The 20,945-nt window shown below is 38.8% G+C and overlaps 1 protein-coding gene across 2 annotated transcripts in view; it reads left to right on the top strand.

Annotated features, from left to right (window-relative positions):
* The window catches only part of rdh5 (retinol dehydrogenase 5 (11-cis/9-cis)), a 79,785-nt gene that overhangs the window by 30,778 nt on the left and 28,062 nt on the right, over positions 1–20,945 (top strand). The window contains exon 1 of one of the 2 annotated variants that reach the window (XM_073071053.1): positions 18,711–18,864. The exons of the other annotated variant lie outside the window; for it this stretch is intronic. The gene's annotated coding sequence lies outside the window, so the exon portion shown is untranslated. Of the gene's footprint in view, positions 1–18,710; positions 18,865–20,945 lie in introns of those variants that run through there. 2 annotated transcript variants of the gene reach the window in all.

Here is a 20,945-nt window from a genome sequence, read left to right on the forward strand (position 1 = left end):
CCATGTCAATATTGCAAAATCTTCCTCATAAATATCCACAACTGGTGTCTAAGTTGGGAAAGCTGTCCCACAAACTAGTCGGCCAATGTCCTGCCGTGGTCATTGGTGTGACTGTAAGGTGAGTCACCAGAGATAGTGATGCTGGTAGATATCAAAAGCAAGGTGGGCATTTTCCTGGAGCCCGTGTCAGTAGATTCTCCCCAAACTTGAAATGTAGCAGATTTTTATACTCTTAAGAAGAAAGATGACAATAACTACAATGACATTGTTAATGTCAGCACTGGCACCTACCCAACAATGTGGAAAACTCACCAGGTATGTCCTGCACACAAAAGGTAGGGCAAATCCAATCCAGCTAATCAACACAGAATCAATCTTATCTCAACAATCAGAAAAGTGAGGGAAGCCGATGTCAGCTGTGTATCAAGTGGTGCTTATTCGCTAACCTGCTCACTGATACCCAGTTAGCATTCTGCCAGAACACTCTCATCATAGCTGGAGTCTACATGTGGACCAAAGGATTAAGTTCCAGAGGTTTGGTGAGATTGACTATCCCTGACATCAAATTAGTATTTGACTGAGTGCAGCTTCAAGGAGCCCTGGGAAACCTGAAGTCAGTGAGCATCAAGAGGAAAACACACCAGTTATTGGAGTTACATCTCACACAAAGGAAAGAGGTTGTTGGAGGTAAATCATAACAGAGCAGGAGTTCCTTGGTGAAATTTCCAGATTTAAATATTTTCTATTGTAAGTAGGAAGTAAAGATGTTCATTTCTCTTGTTGTTCAATTCTACTCCCAACACCTCATTGTTGCAATGAAGGAAGATTAGACAACAGTCAGGCATGGGCTGATAAATTAAACTCACCATGCCAGTACTGTTCAATAACCATCTCTAACAAGAGAGAATTGAACCAGGTACCTTTACATTCAATAGCAGTAGCATCAACATTGCCAAATCTGCCATCATCAATATCCTGTGGGTTGCCATTAACCAGAAACTTAACTAGTCCAAACCCATAAATGTTATGGTTACAAGATTAGATTAGATTTATTAATCACATGTACATCGAAATACAGTGAAATGCATTGTTTACATTAACAACCAACACAATCTAAGGACAGCCTGGGGGCAGCCCGCAAGTGTCACCATTTATTCCAGCACCACATATCATGCTCACAATGTGAGCAGAACAACATACAGCAAGTAATAACAAGCCCTTTTTGCACCCTCCCTTCTCACACACACAGTTGAGCCTCCAACCCTGAGCTACCTCTGGCTTCCAACCTCCAGTCCTTGGCCCAGGCGTTGGACACGCAGATATTGGACTTTCAGCCTCCAGACTCACCAACCTAGGGGCCTCCCTAGACTAGCAACCACAAGTTTCGATCTTTGAGCTTCAACCTCTCAACTCGCCGATCATGGCCCTCAATATCAGGACCTTAAAGAATGCATTAAGTTCTAGTTTCAGCTTGATTTCCTTACAAGCTTGCTCCTCTGTTTTCCTCTTGTAGTAAAAGAGCAGGTCAGAAGCTGGTGAGTGCCATCTACAGGACACATCAAAAGCATGGTGGAATACTCTCAACTGGACTGAATCAGTGCAGCTAAAACAACACTTGAGAAGCTCAATGCATTCACTTTCAAGGACTCTTCATCTCATGTCCTCGATATCTTCACACCTTGCTATGCATTGGGCAGCGACCTTGCCATTTCGTTAGCATTACTCTGTTTATTACGAGGCCGAGTTCCAGCTCAACACTCAATCCAGCACAGATGGAGAGAGTGCAAGGAGCCAGCGGGATTCAAACCTGTGACCTCTTGTTCTGAAGTCTGGTGCTGATGCTACTACACCACCAGCCAGTTCTCAATATTTATTGCTTATTTATTTATTACTATTTATTTCTTTTTGTATTTGCACAGTTTGCTGTCTTTTGCGCACAGGTTGAATGCTCAAGTTGGTATGGTCTTTGACAAACAAGAGAAAATCTGCAGATGCTGGAAATCCAAGCAACACACACAAAGTGTGGAGGAACTCAGCAGGCCAGGCAGCACCTGTGGAAGAGAGTACAGTCGATGTTTCGGGCCAAAACCCTTCGGCAGGACTGGAGGAAAAAAGCTGAGGGATAGATTTAAAAGGTGGGGGAGGGGAGAGAGATACGCAAGGTGATAGGTGAAACTGCAAGGGGGAGGGATGAAGTAAAGAGCTAGGAAGTTGATTGGTGAAAGAGATACAGGGTTGGAGAAGTGGGGATCTAATAGAAGACAAAAGACCATGGAAGAAAGAAAAGTGGGGAGGAGCAGCAGAGTGAGTCAATGGGCATGCAATGAGATAAGGTTGGAGGCTATCCAGACGGAATATAAGGTGTTCCTCCTCCAACCTGACTGTGGTCTCATCGCAACAGTGGAGAAGGCCATGGATTGGCATATCGGAATGGGAATGGGAAGTGGAATTAAAATGGGTGGCCACTAGGAGATCCCGCTTGTTCTGGTGGACGGAGCATAGGTGCTCAGCAAAGCGGTCTCACTGGGAGCACCAGACACTGTAGATGACCCCAACAGACTTATAGGTGAAGTGTCGCTTCACCTGGAAGGACTGTTTGAGGCCCTGAATGGTAGTGAGGGAGTAAGTGTAGGGACAGGTGTAGTACTTGTTCCACATGCAACGATAAATGCCAGGAGTGAGATCAGTGGAGAGAGATGAATGGACATGTAGGGAGTGATCACTGCGGAAAGCAAAAAGTGGGGGCGGGGAGGGAAAGATGTGCTTGGTAGTGGGATCCTGTTGAAGATGGCGAAAGTTCTGAAGAATTATGTTCTGGATGCAGGAGATTGGTGGGGTGGTAGGTGAGGACAAGAGGAACCCTATCCCTGGTAGGGTGGCAGGAAGATGGAGTGAGAGCAGACATGCGTGAAATGGAAGAGATGCGGTTGAGAGCAGCGTTGATGGTGGAGGAAGGGAAGCCCCTTTCTTTGAAAAAGGCAGACATCTCCTTCGTTCTGGAATGTAAAGCCTCATTCTGAGAGCAGATGCGGCAGGGACAGAGGAATTGAGAGAAGGGGATGGCATTTTTACAAGTATCAGGTTGGGAAGAGGTATAGTCCAGGTAGATGTGAGAGTCCGTGGGTTTATAATAGACATCAGTTGATAAGCTGTCTCCAGAAATAGAGACATAGAGTGATCAAGAAAAGGGAGGGAGGTGTCGGAAATAGACCAGGTAAATTTGAGGGCAGGGTGGAAGTTGGAGACAAAGTTGATGAAGTTGACGAGCTCGGCATAGGTTCGGGAAGCAGCACCAACGCAGATATCAATGTAGTGTAGAAAAAGTGGGGGACGGGCACCATTGTAGGCTTGGAACATAGACTGTTCCACATAGGTGACAACAAAACAGGTGTGGCTGGGACCCATATGAGTACCCGTGGCTGCACCTTTTGTTTGAAGGAAGTCGGGGGAGCCAAAGAAGAAATTATTAAGAGTGAGGACAAGTTCTGCTAGATGAAGGAGAGTGGTGATGGAGGGGAACTGGTTGGGTCTGGTGTCCAGAAAGAAACGGAGATCTTTGAAGCCTTCCTGGTCAGCCCTATATCTCCTTCACCAATCAACTTCCCAGCTCTTTACTTCATCGCTCTCCCTCCCTTTTTTACGTTGTGTTTCTCTCTTCTCTCCCTCCACCTTTTAAATCTACTACTCATCTTTTTTTCTTCAGTCCTGCTGAAGGGTATCAGACCAAAGTATCAACTGTACTTTTTTCCAAAGATGCTGCCTGGCCTGCTGAGCTCCTCCAGCATTTTGTGTGTGATGTAGTCTTTCATTGATTCGGTTTTAGTTATTATTCTACTATGGATTTATTGAGTATGCCTGCAAGGAAATGAATTTCAGCGTTGTATATGATGCCATACATGTACTTTGATAATAAATTTACTTTGAACTTTGAGCAATTCAGGATAAAGCAGCTTAGCCCTAAATATTCACCCCATCCACCACCGACTACAGTACGCCCCATCTGCAAAAAACACTGCAGTTACTCACCCAGGCTACTCTGACGGAACCTCCAGAACCTGTGACCTCTACCACCAAGAAGGACAAGGCAGCAGCTCATGTGAACGCCAACACCTCCAAGTCATGCACCGCTCCTCAATCAGCACTGGAGCTAAATCCTGGAAATTCCCTCCCCAACAACCACTCTTGACTGCAGTGGTTCAAGAAAGCAGCTCACTACCACTTCTGAAAGTTAATTCAGGATAGGCAGTAAACAACGACCTCTCCTGTAACACCTCTCCCTTGTGGAAACAAATTCAAAGGGCTTACTGCCAAGGTGCTTCTATTGATATTTGCATGTCTACTGCAGCCACAAAGCAGACCTTGTTTCAAATGTACATTTTTATATTGGCTGCTCTTTTATTACAATTCTGGTAGAACTAGAATATCAACATCTGGTACCTTGGCCACTGCCTGCTCTTGCAGAACTTACTTGAGTAGCCACTTTCTGAATGTGAGCATAAACACTGAGTATCTCTTGGCCACTCCATTGTGACAGCATCTTGCACGTGTCTTTTCTTAGCCAGTATCCTTTTCCCCAGCATATGTGTGAAATTGAATCAGAATGTATACAGCCTTGATATGGTACTTGACCCAAAGAGGAGCTTGTGACCACATATTTTTGCACCATGATCAAATTCTGAAGCATGGCCTGAAGTCACCCCAGGCCTTTTATACCTGTTGCTGAAACCCACATCCATGGCTTGGCCAGAAAGAACTATAGTCTATGAATAAGTGAATTCAAATGAATCAATGACAGACCAGTTATCTTTGTTCTTACCACGAGGTCAAAGGAATAGTGGCTGCCATTTTGTGAAGCTGCTCTGCATCCTCCATTTTGTGAACTAGTTTTGCTTGACTGAATCAGTGTTTTAAAGTAGAGGCAATGCAGCTCCAGGAAACCTGCTGGACTAGAGATAATTTCCAAATAAGATGTTATTTGTGAGCTGTCATTTGGTATGATAAAACATGCAGGTTATGTGTCTTCCCTGAGTGATTTGAGCTGGTTACTGGTTTAGTAACTGATTTAGAAGAAAGAGCCATAAATTACCAGTTGTCACTTGCAGAAGGATGCTGGTTTGAACCAGAGCCATTAAGAATGTCAGTCAGATGGCCTACAGCCAACGAGACTGTAATTTGACATTTGAACTGAAAAGGAAAGAATATAAAAGCAGAAGCTTTGAATGGAAAGCAGCAACAACTCTTCAGAGATCAAGCATCTCAGATGTGGAGTACCCCACGGACACGTGGAGATTGGATTGGGAGCACGAGGAACACTTGGCCATCATAGGCTTCTTTCCTGGGTATTACCTTTTCTATACTTTTGACTGTTCGTGGAGGGCCAGGGAAACTTAGTAGGTGTGCACACGGGTACTTGGTTGTGTAAATTCACATACTTTTCAGTTGAGCCAATAAAGGTACTTGTCAGTAAATACAGATTCTCTCTGTGCCTAACTGATCATTAATACTAAAGGGTAAATCCTTGTAACATGTGCCCTTGTCACTTCTAGTTATGTTTCAGTCTGGTACAGACTGACCTCCTATGCTCTTTCCACTATAGATTTGAGCTCATCCGGAGCCTTGCAGCCCGTATCCTCCTCCTGTGCTCCTTTAATCCTGGCTTTTTGCTCATCTTCAGATTTAATTGTCCCACCATTGGGCCAAGGCTCTAAACTTTGGAATTCCTTTTCTTTGACTTCTTTAGCTCTCTCCCCTTCAAGAAGCTCTAATCATGTTACCTCTTTAAAAACCTTTGGTCATAAAGGAAGCAAGGAAACAGGCTCTTCAGCCCAACGCAACCATTCTGATACCTGAACTAGTCCCATTTGCCCACATTTGATCCCTATCCCTCTTAAACTTCTCTATCCATTTACCCATCCAAATTTCTTCTAAATGTCAGTTGGATCAATCTATTACTTCACAGCTCTTGCTCCACCTCTTTATACCTGCAACCTCCCCTCCATTTTTCAGTCTTGATTAAGGGTCTCACCCCAAAACATCAACTATCCATTCATTTCCTTCCACAGATGCTGCCTGACCCACTGAGTTCCTCCAGTGGCTTTTGTATTGCTCCAAGTTCCAGCATCTATAATCACTAATATCTCTCACTGCGGCTCAATCTTGTTTGGTGATGCTCGGGGATATATCACCACATTAAAGGTGTTAAATAAGTGCAACTTGGTTTTGCAGTCAGAACAAGAACATTTGACTGACTGCTCTCCCCGGAAGAGTGAAGCCAGATTGCAATTATTTGTCCTATCACACCTACCTTAGCTGGCATTGACTAACTCTGCAGGTTTGACATGAAATCCTGGCACCTCACTTGACATATTGTATGGAGGTCAAGCCAACACCTCAGCCAACATTGTCATCAAGTCACTTATTAAGAGACTATCTGGTATTGATAGTGGTTGACTCAGCTGGTTTGCCTCCCTGTGAGGAAGAGCACTGACACCTTTTACCTGATGTCACATATTTTGAAGTGTATATATATATTTGATGACAGAGGGGAAGAAGTTGTTTCTGAAACATTGAATGTATGCCTTCACACTCCTGCATCTCTTCCCTGATGATAGCAATGAGGAGAGCATGTAGAGCAGGAATGGTCAACAGGTTTATCAGTTCCTTCCTCCCTTTCTCCTCAGAGCTGATTCTTTTCCATTCACAAATTTATGAATTGTATTTCTGTTTTCCCGAGTTTAAATCATTAAAGCAGATTGTGAGCATCAGCGTTCCCGGGACTGATCCTTGTGGAACACCACTCCCACCTTGCTCTGCTATGAATAGCTTCCCTTTACTCCCACACCCTGCTTTCTGTACTGAACCAGCCAAAAGAACTGCTTCAAAAGAGGACCTGCAGTCGTCCGTGGCAGAGTTGGTATACGGGCAGCCGTTATAAGTGCCGTGACCGCCTGGTCGGCCTCTCAATGACGTTCCACCCTCCTCAGTAAATTCAATTCCTTTTCACCTATTCCTACCTCCCACCACGGCGTTCAGCACTCTTAGGTTCCTGTTGACCTACATTCCACCTCTTTCATTTTGATCCACTAATATGCATACCAACATCCCCTTAGGCCCCCTTACAATGGCTTTTTCTGCTTTTTTGGAACGGGGAGAAAAGACTTTTATCACAGATAAGAGAGGTAAACTTGAATGTATTTTGGTAGATTGCCTTGAACAGGCCCACCAAGATTTGTAGTATTCCGCTGCCATGCCCCTGATATCACAACATAACCAAGAGCCAGAGGCACCTGCTGTTCCTCCACCTATGGAACACAGGACCCAAGCCGACCGGCTCGTTTGAGTTACAGACAGGCTCACGTTTTAGTGAATTTGGGTGGGTCTGTGTAAGGTAATGTAATTGGGAAAAATGTGCATAATTCACAACCACCGACATTGAACTGGGGTTTCGCTTTAAAGAGGCTGGTCTGATGTGATGATGTAATTACGTAAAGAGTTTTAGCTCACTTTGGTGTTTAGGTTTTTGATTTCAATAAAATATGTTACCGGTTTCATTAAACATAAAATCCTCACTTTGCTTTATTTGGGAAAACCTACAACAGATTAAAGCACATGAGCCCTTCTTATAGTTCTTTAAATCACTTAATTAATTCTGTTAAATCGTGTCTGTATAATGTTTAGCCTTACTAGCAACTGTTTGCTATATAGAGCCTGGGGTGTAGGAAAGGATGGTAGACTGCAAGCCCCAGGACTAGCCGAAAGGGAGGCTCGAGATACCAGCACTGACCCAGATACGAAATTTGCCATTTTCACAACATTGCTGTTTGGTGCAAGCTTAATGCTGATGATTCATTCTTATGCTCTTCTGCCGTATAGTCTTTTATTCGACATTCCATTATATTTCCTACAGCTGATGTCAAGCTGGTCTACAATTCAAGAATCAAAAATATTGCAGAGACTGGAAATCTGAAATACTAACAGAAAATGCTGGAATCTTTGGCAAGGCAACTTGACCTGAAATTTAGCACTGGTTCTTTTTCCACAGATGCCACCTGTCCTGCTGTGTGTTTCCAACAATTTCTCTGGCCCATAATTCCCAAGAAATGCTCTCTCTCCCTTCTTAAATGTAGGTATTACGTAAGCTGTCTGCCAGTCCTTACACAGCATAAATATGTGTAATCGTGCCTCTTCTGTCTCTAACATACACTTTTAAAATGTGTGGATATGATCCATTAACAAAAGCTTTATCTTTGAGTTTGATGAGCAAACTTAATACCTCCTTGTTTACTAATTTAAAAGGCACATGAATCATCTCATCATCCCATGTCATGTCCACAGTTTTATCTCCCTAGTAAATGCTAGTGCCAATAATGGTTTAATCCTCCTTTCTTCCTGTTGTTATCCGTTGTATTTCCCTATCTATCCTCATTCTAAGCCTGCATTTTTATTTCTGTATCTGTTAAATATTTTGTTATATTTCTCAACAATTGTCTTTCTAATTATTTTTTCAAATTCTTTCCTAATCTCTTTAGACTCTCTCTTATCATGCACTCCTCTGCTGTCTATCCGCTTAATGTATAATGTATAATTTATAAAAATGCAAAACTACGTTTTGGCAGTTGGAGTCCATGTAAGCAGTTCATTAGCTCAGTCTGGGCTACAAATACACATGTATTTTTAAGAAAGGCAATATTTTTTGAAAAATTGGTCTGCTTATATATTTTTTTGTTAGTTGATTACTTTTAATATAACACTGACAAGCTTAAGATAAAATCTCTGGTTTGGCAATGTGGAGAAGAATTTCAGTTATCGGCAGCGAGGTCATAGACCTTATACAGATTACAGAGGAGGAGGTGTTTGTTTTCCTAAGGCAAATTTGGGTGGATGAATCCCCAGGGCCTGACAAGGTGTTCCCTTGGATCCTGCAGGAGGCAAGTGCAGAAATTGCTGGGGCCCTAGCAGAGATATTTAAATCATCCTTAGTGGCAGGAGAGGTACTAGAGGATTGAAGTGTTATTTTGCTGTTTAAGAAAGGCTCGGAACATAAACCAGGAAATTATAAACACGAACAAGAGAAAATCCACAGTTGCTGGAAATCCAAAGCAACACACACAAAATGCTGGAGGAACTCAGCAGGTCAGGCAGCATCTATGGAAATGAGTCCAGTTGATGCTTCAGGCTGACACCCTTCATTAGGACTGGAAAAAAAAGATGCGAAGTTAGAAGTTAGAAGGGTCTTGGTCCAAAATGTCGACTGTTTACTCTTTTCCATAAATGCTGCCTGGCCTGCTGAGTTCCTCCAGCATTTTTATGTGTGTAGCCCAGGAAATTACAGGCTGATGAGTCTGACATCAGCAGTGGGAAAGTTATTGGAAGGTATTCTTAGGGTATATAACTATTCGGATAGTCTTAGACTGATTAAGGATAGCATGATTTCATGCATGGTAGGTCATGTCCAACGAACCTTATAGAGATTTTGAGGAAGTTACCAGGAAAGTCAGTGAAGGCAAGGCAGTGGATTTTGTTTACGTGGACTTTAGCAAGGCATTTGACAAGGTCCTGCATGGGAGATTGGTCAGGAAGATTCAGTTGCTTGGCATTCAGGATGAGGTAATAAATTGGACTAGACATTGGCTTTGTGGGAGAAGCCAGAGAGTGGTAGTAGATGGTTGCCTCTCCGACTGGAGGCCTGTGACTAGTGAAGTGCCACAGGGATCAGTGCTGGGTTTGTTGTTTGTGGTGATATCACGTGCAATGATGTGCCAGTACACGAGTGGACAGAGCACTGTGCATGCGCAGGATTGCTAGAATGTTCCAGCACATGGCTGGGTTAAGATATGTTTGTTTATTACTGTCAATAAAAGTTCTCTAATTCTTCCAGAATATGATTCTTCATTGTTAACCCATGGTACATTTAAACAGAAGTAACATAACATTATTGTTTGTCAGGGGACATCACGTGATGACGTAGGATCGAGACATGGAAATCCAGCTTTCCCGTAAAAAACCAGTAAAATAATGTTTAAGTGAAGAAAAGTTAGTAAATACTTTTTAAAAATTACTTATAAACTACTCAGAATTGTCTTAAGATATGTCTCCTAAACAGAAGCAGAACAAAACTACTACTTTGAAGACGACACAAGTTGGAAAAGAATCAAGGCCGGCCGCCATGAAAGAGCCTCGGGCTCAAGTGCATTTTACCTTCGGCGATACAGAACAGGAAACTACGGCAATATCAACCATTTCCAAAAAAAATGAGCAACAGGAATTGTGCATGCATGAAGGAAGGGGCATGCGCAAACACGAGCAACCCAAACTACAATTCCCAGCTATGATCGGAACTGAAAGTGAAAGTGAATATGAGGTGGAATCAGATTCTCTGGATAAATCAGACGAAGATGAAGAGACAAACAAAGAAGAACAACAGGAAGAAGTTGGAGGTGATATTGGAGACATAAAAAAATCTTTGGTGCAAATAATGTATGAATTAAAAGCATTAAAAGTAATAAAAAAGATATTAAAAATATGAAGATTATGTTTGATAAAATGATGAAAAGACAGGACAAAATGGACAGGAAAATTCAAAACTTGGAAGAAACAACGGGAGACACCATTGATAGAGTGAATAAAATGGAAGATAATATTTCTGCCTGGACGTCAGAAAGAAAACGGTTGTTGGAAAAAGTGGATGTACTTGAAAATTTTAGCAGACAAAATAATATTAAGATTGTTGGACTTAAAGAAAGTATAGAGGGAGAGGATCCGATAAATTTTTTTCAAAAATGGATTCCGCAAATTTTGGAAATGGGAGAAGGAACCCAGTTAATTGAAATTGAAAGGGCTCACAGAGCCTTAAGATCAAAACCTCAAATTGATCAAAACCCACGATCAATCCTGATAAAATGCTTAAGATATCAAGATAAAGAAAAGACCCTGAAGGCGGCTGCCCAACGTGCCAGAAAGAGAAACGGGCCATTGATGATAGAAGGGAAAACGGTTCTTTTCTATCCTGATATAAGTTATGACCTTTTGAAGAGAAAGAAGGAATTTAACCCAGCGAAAAAAGTTTTATGGGAAAAGGGTTATAAATTTATATTGTGCCACCCGGCAACCCTGATAATTTTTTTGGATGACTGAAAAAGAAGATTTTTTACTGATTATCGGGATGCGGAAGAATTTGCACAAGAACTCCCAAATATTTGCTAACCACAGCCAAAGATTTAAAAGTGAAACGGATTAAAGATGAAGACAGGGACAGTGAATGGAGTTGATGGATGTTTAAGGACAGAAGAATATTTAAATATATTCTTAATTATATGATACAGGGGGAGAAAGGTAAAAATTTGAGCAATATTAATCGAGAGTAGTGATATTATTTTTTCTTCTCTTATATGTACTTTTTTATGTTACGGGGGAGCTGGGGGAACTTCGGATCGATTGCTATGGGATTCACATGTGTAATCATGGCGAGTGTCATGACCCGTACAACGGAGGGGGGTAATATTGTGTTTTTTTTATTCACAACATTAGTAGGGGGATATTTTGTTATTTTTTTTCTTTATAATCTATTTTTCTTTAATCTTTCTTTCTTTGCCTGAACAATCGGGGGGGGGGGGGGAGACACATAGCAACACGGAGAATGTTTAAAAGATTCCCCAAGGTACTACGAAAGTTGAAAAGTTAGGTATTACTATAGACTGGAGTAACCCTGTTAAAAATAATGACTAATTTACTGAATTTTTAAAGTTTTAATGTTAATGGGCTTAATGGACTGGTGAAAAGAAAAAGAATTTTAACATACATTAAGAAAGTGAAAATAGATATAGCTTTTTTACAGGAAACACACTTAACAGAGATAGAACACCAGAAATTAAAGAGAGATTGGGTCAGAAATGTTATTGCAGCTTCATTTAATTCAAAGCGAGGGGAGTTGCAATTTTGGTTAATAAAACTTTACCAATTAAAATACAAAATGTATTAATTGATTCTACAGGGAGATATGTAATTATACATTGTCAAATTTTTTCAGAACTATGGACTCTTATGAATATTTATGCACCAAATGAAAGTTATGTAAAATTTATACAAGAGGCCTTTTTGAATTTGGCTGACGCACATGACAAAATATTAATAGGTGGAGATTTTAATTTTTGTCTAGACCCAGTTTTAGATAGATCAACAAAGGTTGTTACAAAATCAAAAGTAGCAAAGTTAACTTTATCATTGATGAAAGATTTAAATTTGATTGATATATGGAGAAGAATTAATCCAAAAGAAAGAGATTACTCATTTTATTCAAATAGACATAAAACTTATTCAAGGATAGATTTTTTCCTATTATCAATGAATATTCAAGACAGAGTGAAAAATATGGAATATAAAGCAAGAATATTGTCAGATCATTCCCCCTTGACAATGACAATGATAATGATGGATAAAGAGGAATCGATTTACAGATGGAGATTTAATTCAATATTATTAAAACGTCAAGATTTTTGTGATTACATGAAAAAGCAGATTCAGATTTTTTTAGATACAAATTTACATTCAGTTGATGATAAATTTATAGTATGGGAAGCAATGAAGGCATATTTGAGAGGCCAGATAATAAGTTATACTTCTAAAATTAAGAAGGAATATATGGTAGAAATAGATCAATTGGAAAAAGAGATTACAAAATTAGAAAAAGAATCTCAAGGATATATGACAGAAGAAAAACGAAGACAACTTGTTAACAAGAAGCTACAATATAATACACTTCAGACGTACCGAACAGAAAAAGCAATTATGAGAACTAAACAGAGATATTACGAACTAGGTGAAAGATCACACAAGATTCTTGCTTGGCAGTTAAAAACAGACCAGATTTCCAAAACAAATGCAATTAGAACAAGTGTAAATAAAATTACTTATAAACCTTTAGAAATTAATGAAACTTTTAAGAATTTTTATTCTGAACTGTATCAATCAGAATCACAAAATGATAATGTCGAGGTAGAAAGGTTTTTATCACAAATAACTCTTCCAAAATTGAATTCGGAAGAACAGAAGGGATTAGATATGCCTTTTACATTAAAAGAGGTCGAAGAAGCTCTAGGATCACTTCAGAGTAATAAATCCCCAGGAAAAGATGGTTTTCCACCCGAATTTTATAAAAAGTTTAAAGATTTACTAATTCCTCCTTTTATGGAGTTAATATACCAAGCGGAAAGAACGCATAAACTTCCAGAATCTTTTTCGACAGGTATTTTAATAGTATTGCCAAAAAAAGATAGAGATCTTTTAAAGCCAACATCATATAGACTTATTTCTTTGTTGAATACTGACTATAAAATAATAGCAAAAATTTTATCTAATAGATTATCTAAATACTTACCAAAATTAATACATATGGATCAAACAGGATTTATCAAAAATAGACAATCGGCAGATAATGTAACTCGGTTACTTAGCATAATTCATTTGGCACAAAAGAGGGAAGAAATGAGAGTGGCAGTTGCCTTAGATGCAGAAAAAGCATTTGATAGATTGAAATGGGATTTTTTATTTAAGGTATTGGAAAAATATGGATTAGGAGTATCTTTTATAAAATGGATTAAAACCTTAAATACTAATCCCAAAGCTAAAGTAGTGACAAATGGTCAAATTTCAACATCATTTCAGTTAACAAGGTCAACTAGACAAGGTTGTCCATTATCACCTGCTTTATTTGTGTTAGCGATAGAACCATTAGCTGAATTAATTAGAACGGACCCAGATATTATGGGTTTCAGAGTTAACCAGGAGGAATATAAGATTAATTTATTTGCTGACGATGTTTTGCTTTATTTAACAAACCCTTTGTATTTGCTGCGTAAATTATCTTCTAGATTGGAAGGATATGGGAAAATATCAGGCTACAAAATAAATTGGGATAAAAGTGAAATTCTTACTAAAGGAGATTATAGTCAATGTCAACTAATAACTCAATTTAGATAGCCGATAAATGGTATAAAATATTTAGGTATAAGAGTTGATAATGATATAAAGAATTTATATAAATTAAATTATTTACCATTATTGAAAAAAATTCAAGAAGATCTTCATAAATGGATTACATTACCAATAACATTAGTAGGCAGAGTAAATGCTGTAAAATGAATATATTCCCTAGATTACAATATTTATTTCAAACACTACCAATACAATTACCGCAGAAGTTTTTTCAAGAGTTAAATAAATGTGTGAGGAAGTTCCTTTGGAAAGGCAAGATGTCAAGAATATCATTGGAAAAATTGACATGGAAATTTGACCTAGGAGAGTTACAACTTCCAAACTTTAAGAATTATTATAAAGCAAATCAACTTAGATTTATTGCATCTTTTTTTGATGAAGATAAACCGGCATGGATTAGAATAGAATTAGATAAAATAGGAGAAAATATACCAGAAGATTTTATATATAAGTGGGAATCTAAATGGATACGGGAAAAGAAAGAATCTCCTATATTAAAACATTTGATTGATTTATGGGATAAGATAAATGTTGATGATGAGATAAAGAAATCTTTATTAGCAAAGAGAATTCAAAATAAACTTATTCCTCTTACAATGGATAACCAACTTTTATACAATTGGTTTTGTTATGTACCCCGTAACTGGGTATCTTAACAGCAAAGATAGAAGTATCTGTTGGAGTCTGGTACTATTTTCAAAACAGTGTTTATTAGTAAAATATACAAATCAATATCAACAATGCAAATATACAGATAAATCACGTTAGCAATACTAAACCTAAAAGTGTGGGTATAATAATAATCAATAATAAACAAGCTCTATCGATGTCTAGGGGATAATGAATTGTCATATGTGAATATAAAGTTCAGTTCAGTTCATACAGGCTGAGGTAGTTGTTGGTCGATGTGTTGTTGTGGCCATTCAGGTATGACCCCTCTGTCCTTTAGCTAGACCGTTCTTCTATGGTGGACTCATCACCCAGGCAAGGGTGGACACACACACAAGCCCCCATCGGCCTCGCTATAAACACTGTGAGTTAAAATTGACCGATCCTTTGCTCGGTCCCCGATGCCCCACACCTTCTCGTGGGTTCCAACACTTAAGCAGTGCTCACTAGTGTGTCTCCTGGTGTGTCTGAGGGGTGTCTCCCCAGACCTCACTTTTATCCCTACTCACGGGGTCTCAGGTGTCAATCAGTTTTGAATGGCTTAGTCCATCAAACCAGCCCACTCCGGCTGTCCACTGAGGAATTTTAATGAACAGAATAGTACCAAGTAAACAACCCTTCTCAGAAGCCATAATTCTTACAGGAGTCATAATATGATGGAACAACAGGTCTCTCTCCCTGTGTTATCTCTCCCTTATCTGAAGCAAATGTTCCAGTCCCAGTATGTTTTTACCTTTGACTCTCTTTCTCTCTCATTAGCAGCATGGCAACAGTAACAGTTTGTGATTCTCCGGGGGGGGAAACATGGGCAACTCTGTACCCTTCTGCCCATCAGAGCTGTTCATCCTTCGTAACAGTTTCAAAATGGGATTAGATATATAGGAGATTGTTTTGAAGGAGGTATATTAATGTCATTTGATCAATTAAAGAATAAATACAAAATATCAAACAACACTCTTTTTTGTTATTTCCAATTAAGGGCTTATTTAAGACATAAATTGGGTCAAACAATGTTATTGCCGAAACCTAATGAAATAGAAACTTTAATTCAAAAAGGAAAAATTAAAAAATTTATTTCTTGTATGTATAGTTTGATTCAAAAGCAGGCAATTAAACAAGGAATTCATAAGTCAAGACAAAAATGGGAAACTGATTTGAATATTAAAATTGAAGAAACAAGTTGGTCAAGACTATGCCTTGACAGTATGACAAATACAACAAATGTCCGGTTAAGATTAGTGCAATATAATTTTTTACATCAATTATATATTACACCACAAAAAATAAATAAATTAACCCCAAATTTATCTGATCAATGTTTCTGATGTAATCAAGAAATTGGTACTTTTTTACATTCTACTTGGTCTTGTTTTAAAATTCAACCTTTTTGGACAAATTTAAGAATTTTATTGGAACAAATTGTTGGAACACAACTTCCACATAATCCAACATTATTTTTACTAGGCGATATTGAAGGGATAAAACCGAAATCCAAACTTAATAAATATCAGAAAGAATTCATAAAAATTGCATTGGCAGTAGCCAAAAAGGCTATTGCAGTTACTTGGAAAGCGGATTCATACTTAAGTATAGATCGTTGGAAGAATGAAATTTTCAGCTGCATTCCACTTGAAAAAATTACTTATAATTTAAGAGATAAATATGAAATATTTCTGAAAATTTGGTGCCCTTATTTACAAAAGATAGGATTAAATATATAGGTGCTCAGAAGATAAAATTATTGGTTATTTGGGGAAAGAAATAAATATATATACTAAAGCTATTATGAACTCCATGGAGCATGTGGGGATCTTCCGATATCCAGGCATTCTTTCTTTCTTTTTTCTTCTCTCTTTTTTTTCTCTTTCTACAGGGATATGTTAGGGGGGAGGGGTTAAGGGGAGGGGGGGAAAGGTTGATAATTTTTTTTCCTTCTGTAACCATTCGAAAATTCAATTAAAAAAATGTATTTAAAAAAACATTATTGTTTGTCATCTATGTCAATGATCTGGATGATAATGTAGTTAACCAGATCAGCAGCTTTGTGGATGACACCAAGATTTGGGTAAAGTGGATAGTGAGGAAGACTATCAGAGTTTGCAGTGGGATCTGGATCAGATGGGAAAATGGGCTGAAAAATAGCAGATGGAATTTAATTCAGACAAGTGTGAGATGTTACAGTTCAGTCTTACACAGTGAATGGAAGGACACCGAGGACTGTGGTAGAACAAAGGGATCTGGGAACACAGGTACATAATTAATTGAAAGTGGTGTCATTGGTGGAGACGTTGGTGAGGCCTAATTTGGAGTATTGTGTGCAGTTTTGGTCATTTACCTACAGGAAAGAGGTAAACAAGGTTGAAAGAGGACAGAGGAAATTTACAAGGATGTTGCTGGGTCTGGAGGATCTGAGTTATAAGGAAAGATTGAATAGATTAGCACTTTATTCCTTAGAACATAGAAGACTGAGAGGAGATTTGATAGAGGTATACAAAATTATGAGGGGTATAGATAGGGTAAATGCAAGCAGGCTTTTCCCACTGAGGTTGTGTCGGACTACAACCAGAGGTCATAGGTTAAGGGTGAAAGGTGAAAAGTTTATGGGAACATGAAGGAAAACTTCTTCATTGAGAGTGTGCAATGAGCTGCCAGCACAAGTGGTTCATACGAGCTCAATTTCAATGTTTAAGAGAAGGTCGGATAGGTTCATGGTTAGTAGGGATCTGGAGGGCTATGGTCCCAGTGCAAGTTGACGGGAATAGGCAATCTCAATGGATCGGCACAGACCTAATGGGCCGAAAGACCTGTTTCTGTACTGTACTTTTCTGTGACTATTACTCCAATTAATTTGGATTTGAATTTTCCACAATGGATTTAAGCATAGTCAAATCATGGAAATTTATTCAGCTTTCAGGATCTGTGCATTGTAGGCAAGACCAGCATTGATCGCTCATCCATAATTACCCCTGTGAAGGTGGGGGATGGGTGAGCTGCCTCGTTCCTTGTAGATAAGACCATAAGACATGCATGAAAATTCACAGTTTAGTGAAGCTTAAATGCTGCAGATATACATGTATGCTTAGTGAAATTCTGAGTTCATAAGAGAATTATCTTCCCCATTTGCCTGATCTTGACTTACAGCGAATGGCATTGCATTTCCTTCTCGGTGCATTTCACAGCTGAAGCGATGCTCAGGGTCTGTCCTCCAAGATGTATCACAATGTCTACTCTGAGCTTTGTGTGAAGAATTTCCCAATTCAGTCCTAAACTGATTTTTTTGCTATTTTGAATAGGAGTCCCCTTGTATTATCCTCATGGGTTATAGTAAATGTGGTCAGCCTCTTCCATTTCCAAGACTAAACCCTGCAGGAACAGCACTGAGATGCCTGTTCTCCCATTTAAGATCTATCTAGTCATTCAACATAATTAAAACTTCCTAATTCTTCAAAGTTTAGGCATTGTTTTTCTTAGCACTGTGTCTAGTTTTTGGATGCCTCCTGTGACCAGCAATAGACAAAGTTCTGACCAAATACTGATGATCATTTGCTCTGACCAGTATTTTACTGTTTAGCTCATTTGATTTCTACTGGCCTTGAGAAATGGACATGCTGAGTACTGAATCTAGCATAAACCAATGAGTCTCTATTAGCTTCATCCTAACTGTTGCTGTCATCCATTTTATCATTTTACTGTGCAAAACTTTCATCCACTATTTATTTATTGTTGTGATTTATTTTCCATGCATCTCATATGTCCTTTGATGCTAAACCCAAACTTAGCATCTGGCTAAAAAGAATTCTGAACATTTTGTGATGACTGGCAACCTGTGGTGGGCTTGAATTCAAAGAAATACGGTAATTTGTCCAGCTAGCCCCTAAAACCGCATAAAAATGAAACATTTAATTAGGGCTGTAATCCTGTTAATATATTAGTCGTAAATCAATGTAGTTCTATTGAAATCTTCCATAATTGAAAGTGCATAATGGATTTGAATGTTTAATGATCTGAAGTGACAAGGTTCTTTGCGACTTTAAATATTCAAACTCCACCCTCCATGAGTGCATATAGTCACACCCTTCTATATCAGCTTTGCTTAAATTAAAGCAGCTTTCCCAAACTCTCAGTTCTAAGCATCTAAAACAGCTAAGTGCGTGCAAACAGGAACGCTCTGGATAAGAAGTGTCAGTTCATTTTTCCATATTCTGGGTAAGTTAAGTTAAGACTATTAAGGCTGCTAATGAACAGAAGCAGAAGCTAGTTTAACAGAGTCTTCAATGGAAAGACTGGCTGAACAAACAATGTATATTTTTCCCAGCCGCTAACATCAAACAGCTTTTCCAATTCAATCTTATCATCTCATTTGCATAATATCACTTTTTATTGCCGATTTTATTCACATTTCTTTGAACTTTTCTCTGAGGAAGATGGGTGATATGTTGGGTTACCAGGGCAACGGGCAATTTTGGTAAATGTACTTGGGCAAGAAGCAATCTTCTGGAGCTAGCAGCAATTCAGTATAATGTGTCATACCTTTCACTTATGTTTTCCAGCTGGGCTTCCAGAATCAGAAGTGGGAACCAACTTAATATTTTTTTTTACTCCCCTTCAAGTTTGAGATACTGCCTGTGTTAAGAGTCTGCTAATCTAGCACAGTTTGTGCATCTGAGATCTATCTTGGTAGAAAGTTCCAAGTTGTACCATTTCCTCTGCTCTTTCCCAATAAAATGACTCTCAAATGTAGTATGTGGTGACATATATGTACTTTGATAATAAATTTACTGTGAACTTTGAACTATAGCTCTAATTTTGAATATAACCTGGAATATAGTTTCAATTATTATTACAATTTGTTGTGTGGGAAAGAAAATCTCTTTTTTGCCTAGTTTCTATGCTAGCTCTTATATCTTATAAATTGTATTGTTTTGCAAGTTAATTTCTAGTCATTGAAACAGATCTTCCTTAAAATTCCCAGCCTGAACTGCAGCAGGTGGGCTATTTTCAAATCCAACAGATCTGCGTGGTAAGATTAACTTGATAACTATTCAAAAGTTGTCATTCAACAAGAACCTCTCTGCACTTTTTGCCACATGGTTTTGAAACAGCTCATTTGAGGGCTTGTAATCAGAACCTCATACTTTATAATACAATGCAAATCGTACTCTTGGGAGAAACCCCAGCAATGGTATAGCGTTCTGCATCTCTTCCAATTTTCATTTCTGTTGTTTGTTTTACACTATTCCTAAAAGTATGAATTATTTCCATTGTATCAAAGTCAACTCTGAAAGATTAAATGGCTATCTTTTACATGTGTGCAGTGTTACTGAAATTGCACCCACGCAGAAGAAAAACTAACAATTCAGGTTCATTTTTGCACTTGCTTATCCTGATCTCAGCTCTGTCAAGAGAGCCTGGGTCTGATTCAAGACCTCCCCACTACAGTTGCCTTGAAAGTAAAATGCTCACTCCTCAGCTGTATATCTTGTGACATCAAATTTTAAACTGAGATCTCGCCTGCCTATCAGGAAAGCATTAGTGTCCGTGGCAATGCATTGAAGGGCTGCAAAGTGGCTCTTCCAGACAAATGACTCAACGTGTCCCATTTGTTGCACGCATGTCTTCCATGAACAAAATCGCTGGTGTGATTCCCAGCATGGCCACTTCAAAAAGTATCAAATAACTGTTCAATATAATTCTATAGCATAATAGAATTTTCTATAGCATAATTCTATATAAATGGAAATTTTGTGAAAGACTTGGGAATAGTTTTCCTTGCGTCTGCAAGGTACCTTTCAGTAGCTGCGCACTGAGACAGTGACTCAGGTGTACATAAAATTGCAAGCAGAAATCTAAAGATTCCATTACTTCATTGTCCTATGTGTTAGTTATCAGAAAGCAGCTTGCCTCCACACTGCTTGTTTGCATTTTGGTTTTCCCCTTCCCATCTCAGGGCCCAGCATTGCCTTTGTATTTCCAGGCTGGATAATCACATTGGATAAAGGAACAGAAGGACGTGTTGGTAAAATTATGCAAGTCGGAATGGGAGAAAGTTTATGTGAAACATAACCATGAACCAAGAACAAATGGTCTGTTTTTGTGTTGCAATATATGTGAGTTGTGGATCTGAAATTGAAATAATATGCTTGCACTTTCAGATATTTATTCTTTCTTTTGAATCCTACACGTATCTGTACAACACACTATGCTGAGCAGGCAGATAGCCCTATTCCACAGATGCACCAGACCAACTCAGCTGCTTGTTGCAGTGGCATGGCCAAAAGCAGAGTCAG

This window comes from Hemitrygon akajei, chromosome 18 (genome assembly GCF_048418815.1).
Source record: "Hemitrygon akajei chromosome 18, sHemAka1.3, whole genome shotgun sequence".
In the NCBI taxonomy this organism is placed as follows: Eukaryota; Metazoa; Chordata; class Chondrichthyes; order Myliobatiformes; family Dasyatidae; genus Hemitrygon; species Hemitrygon akajei.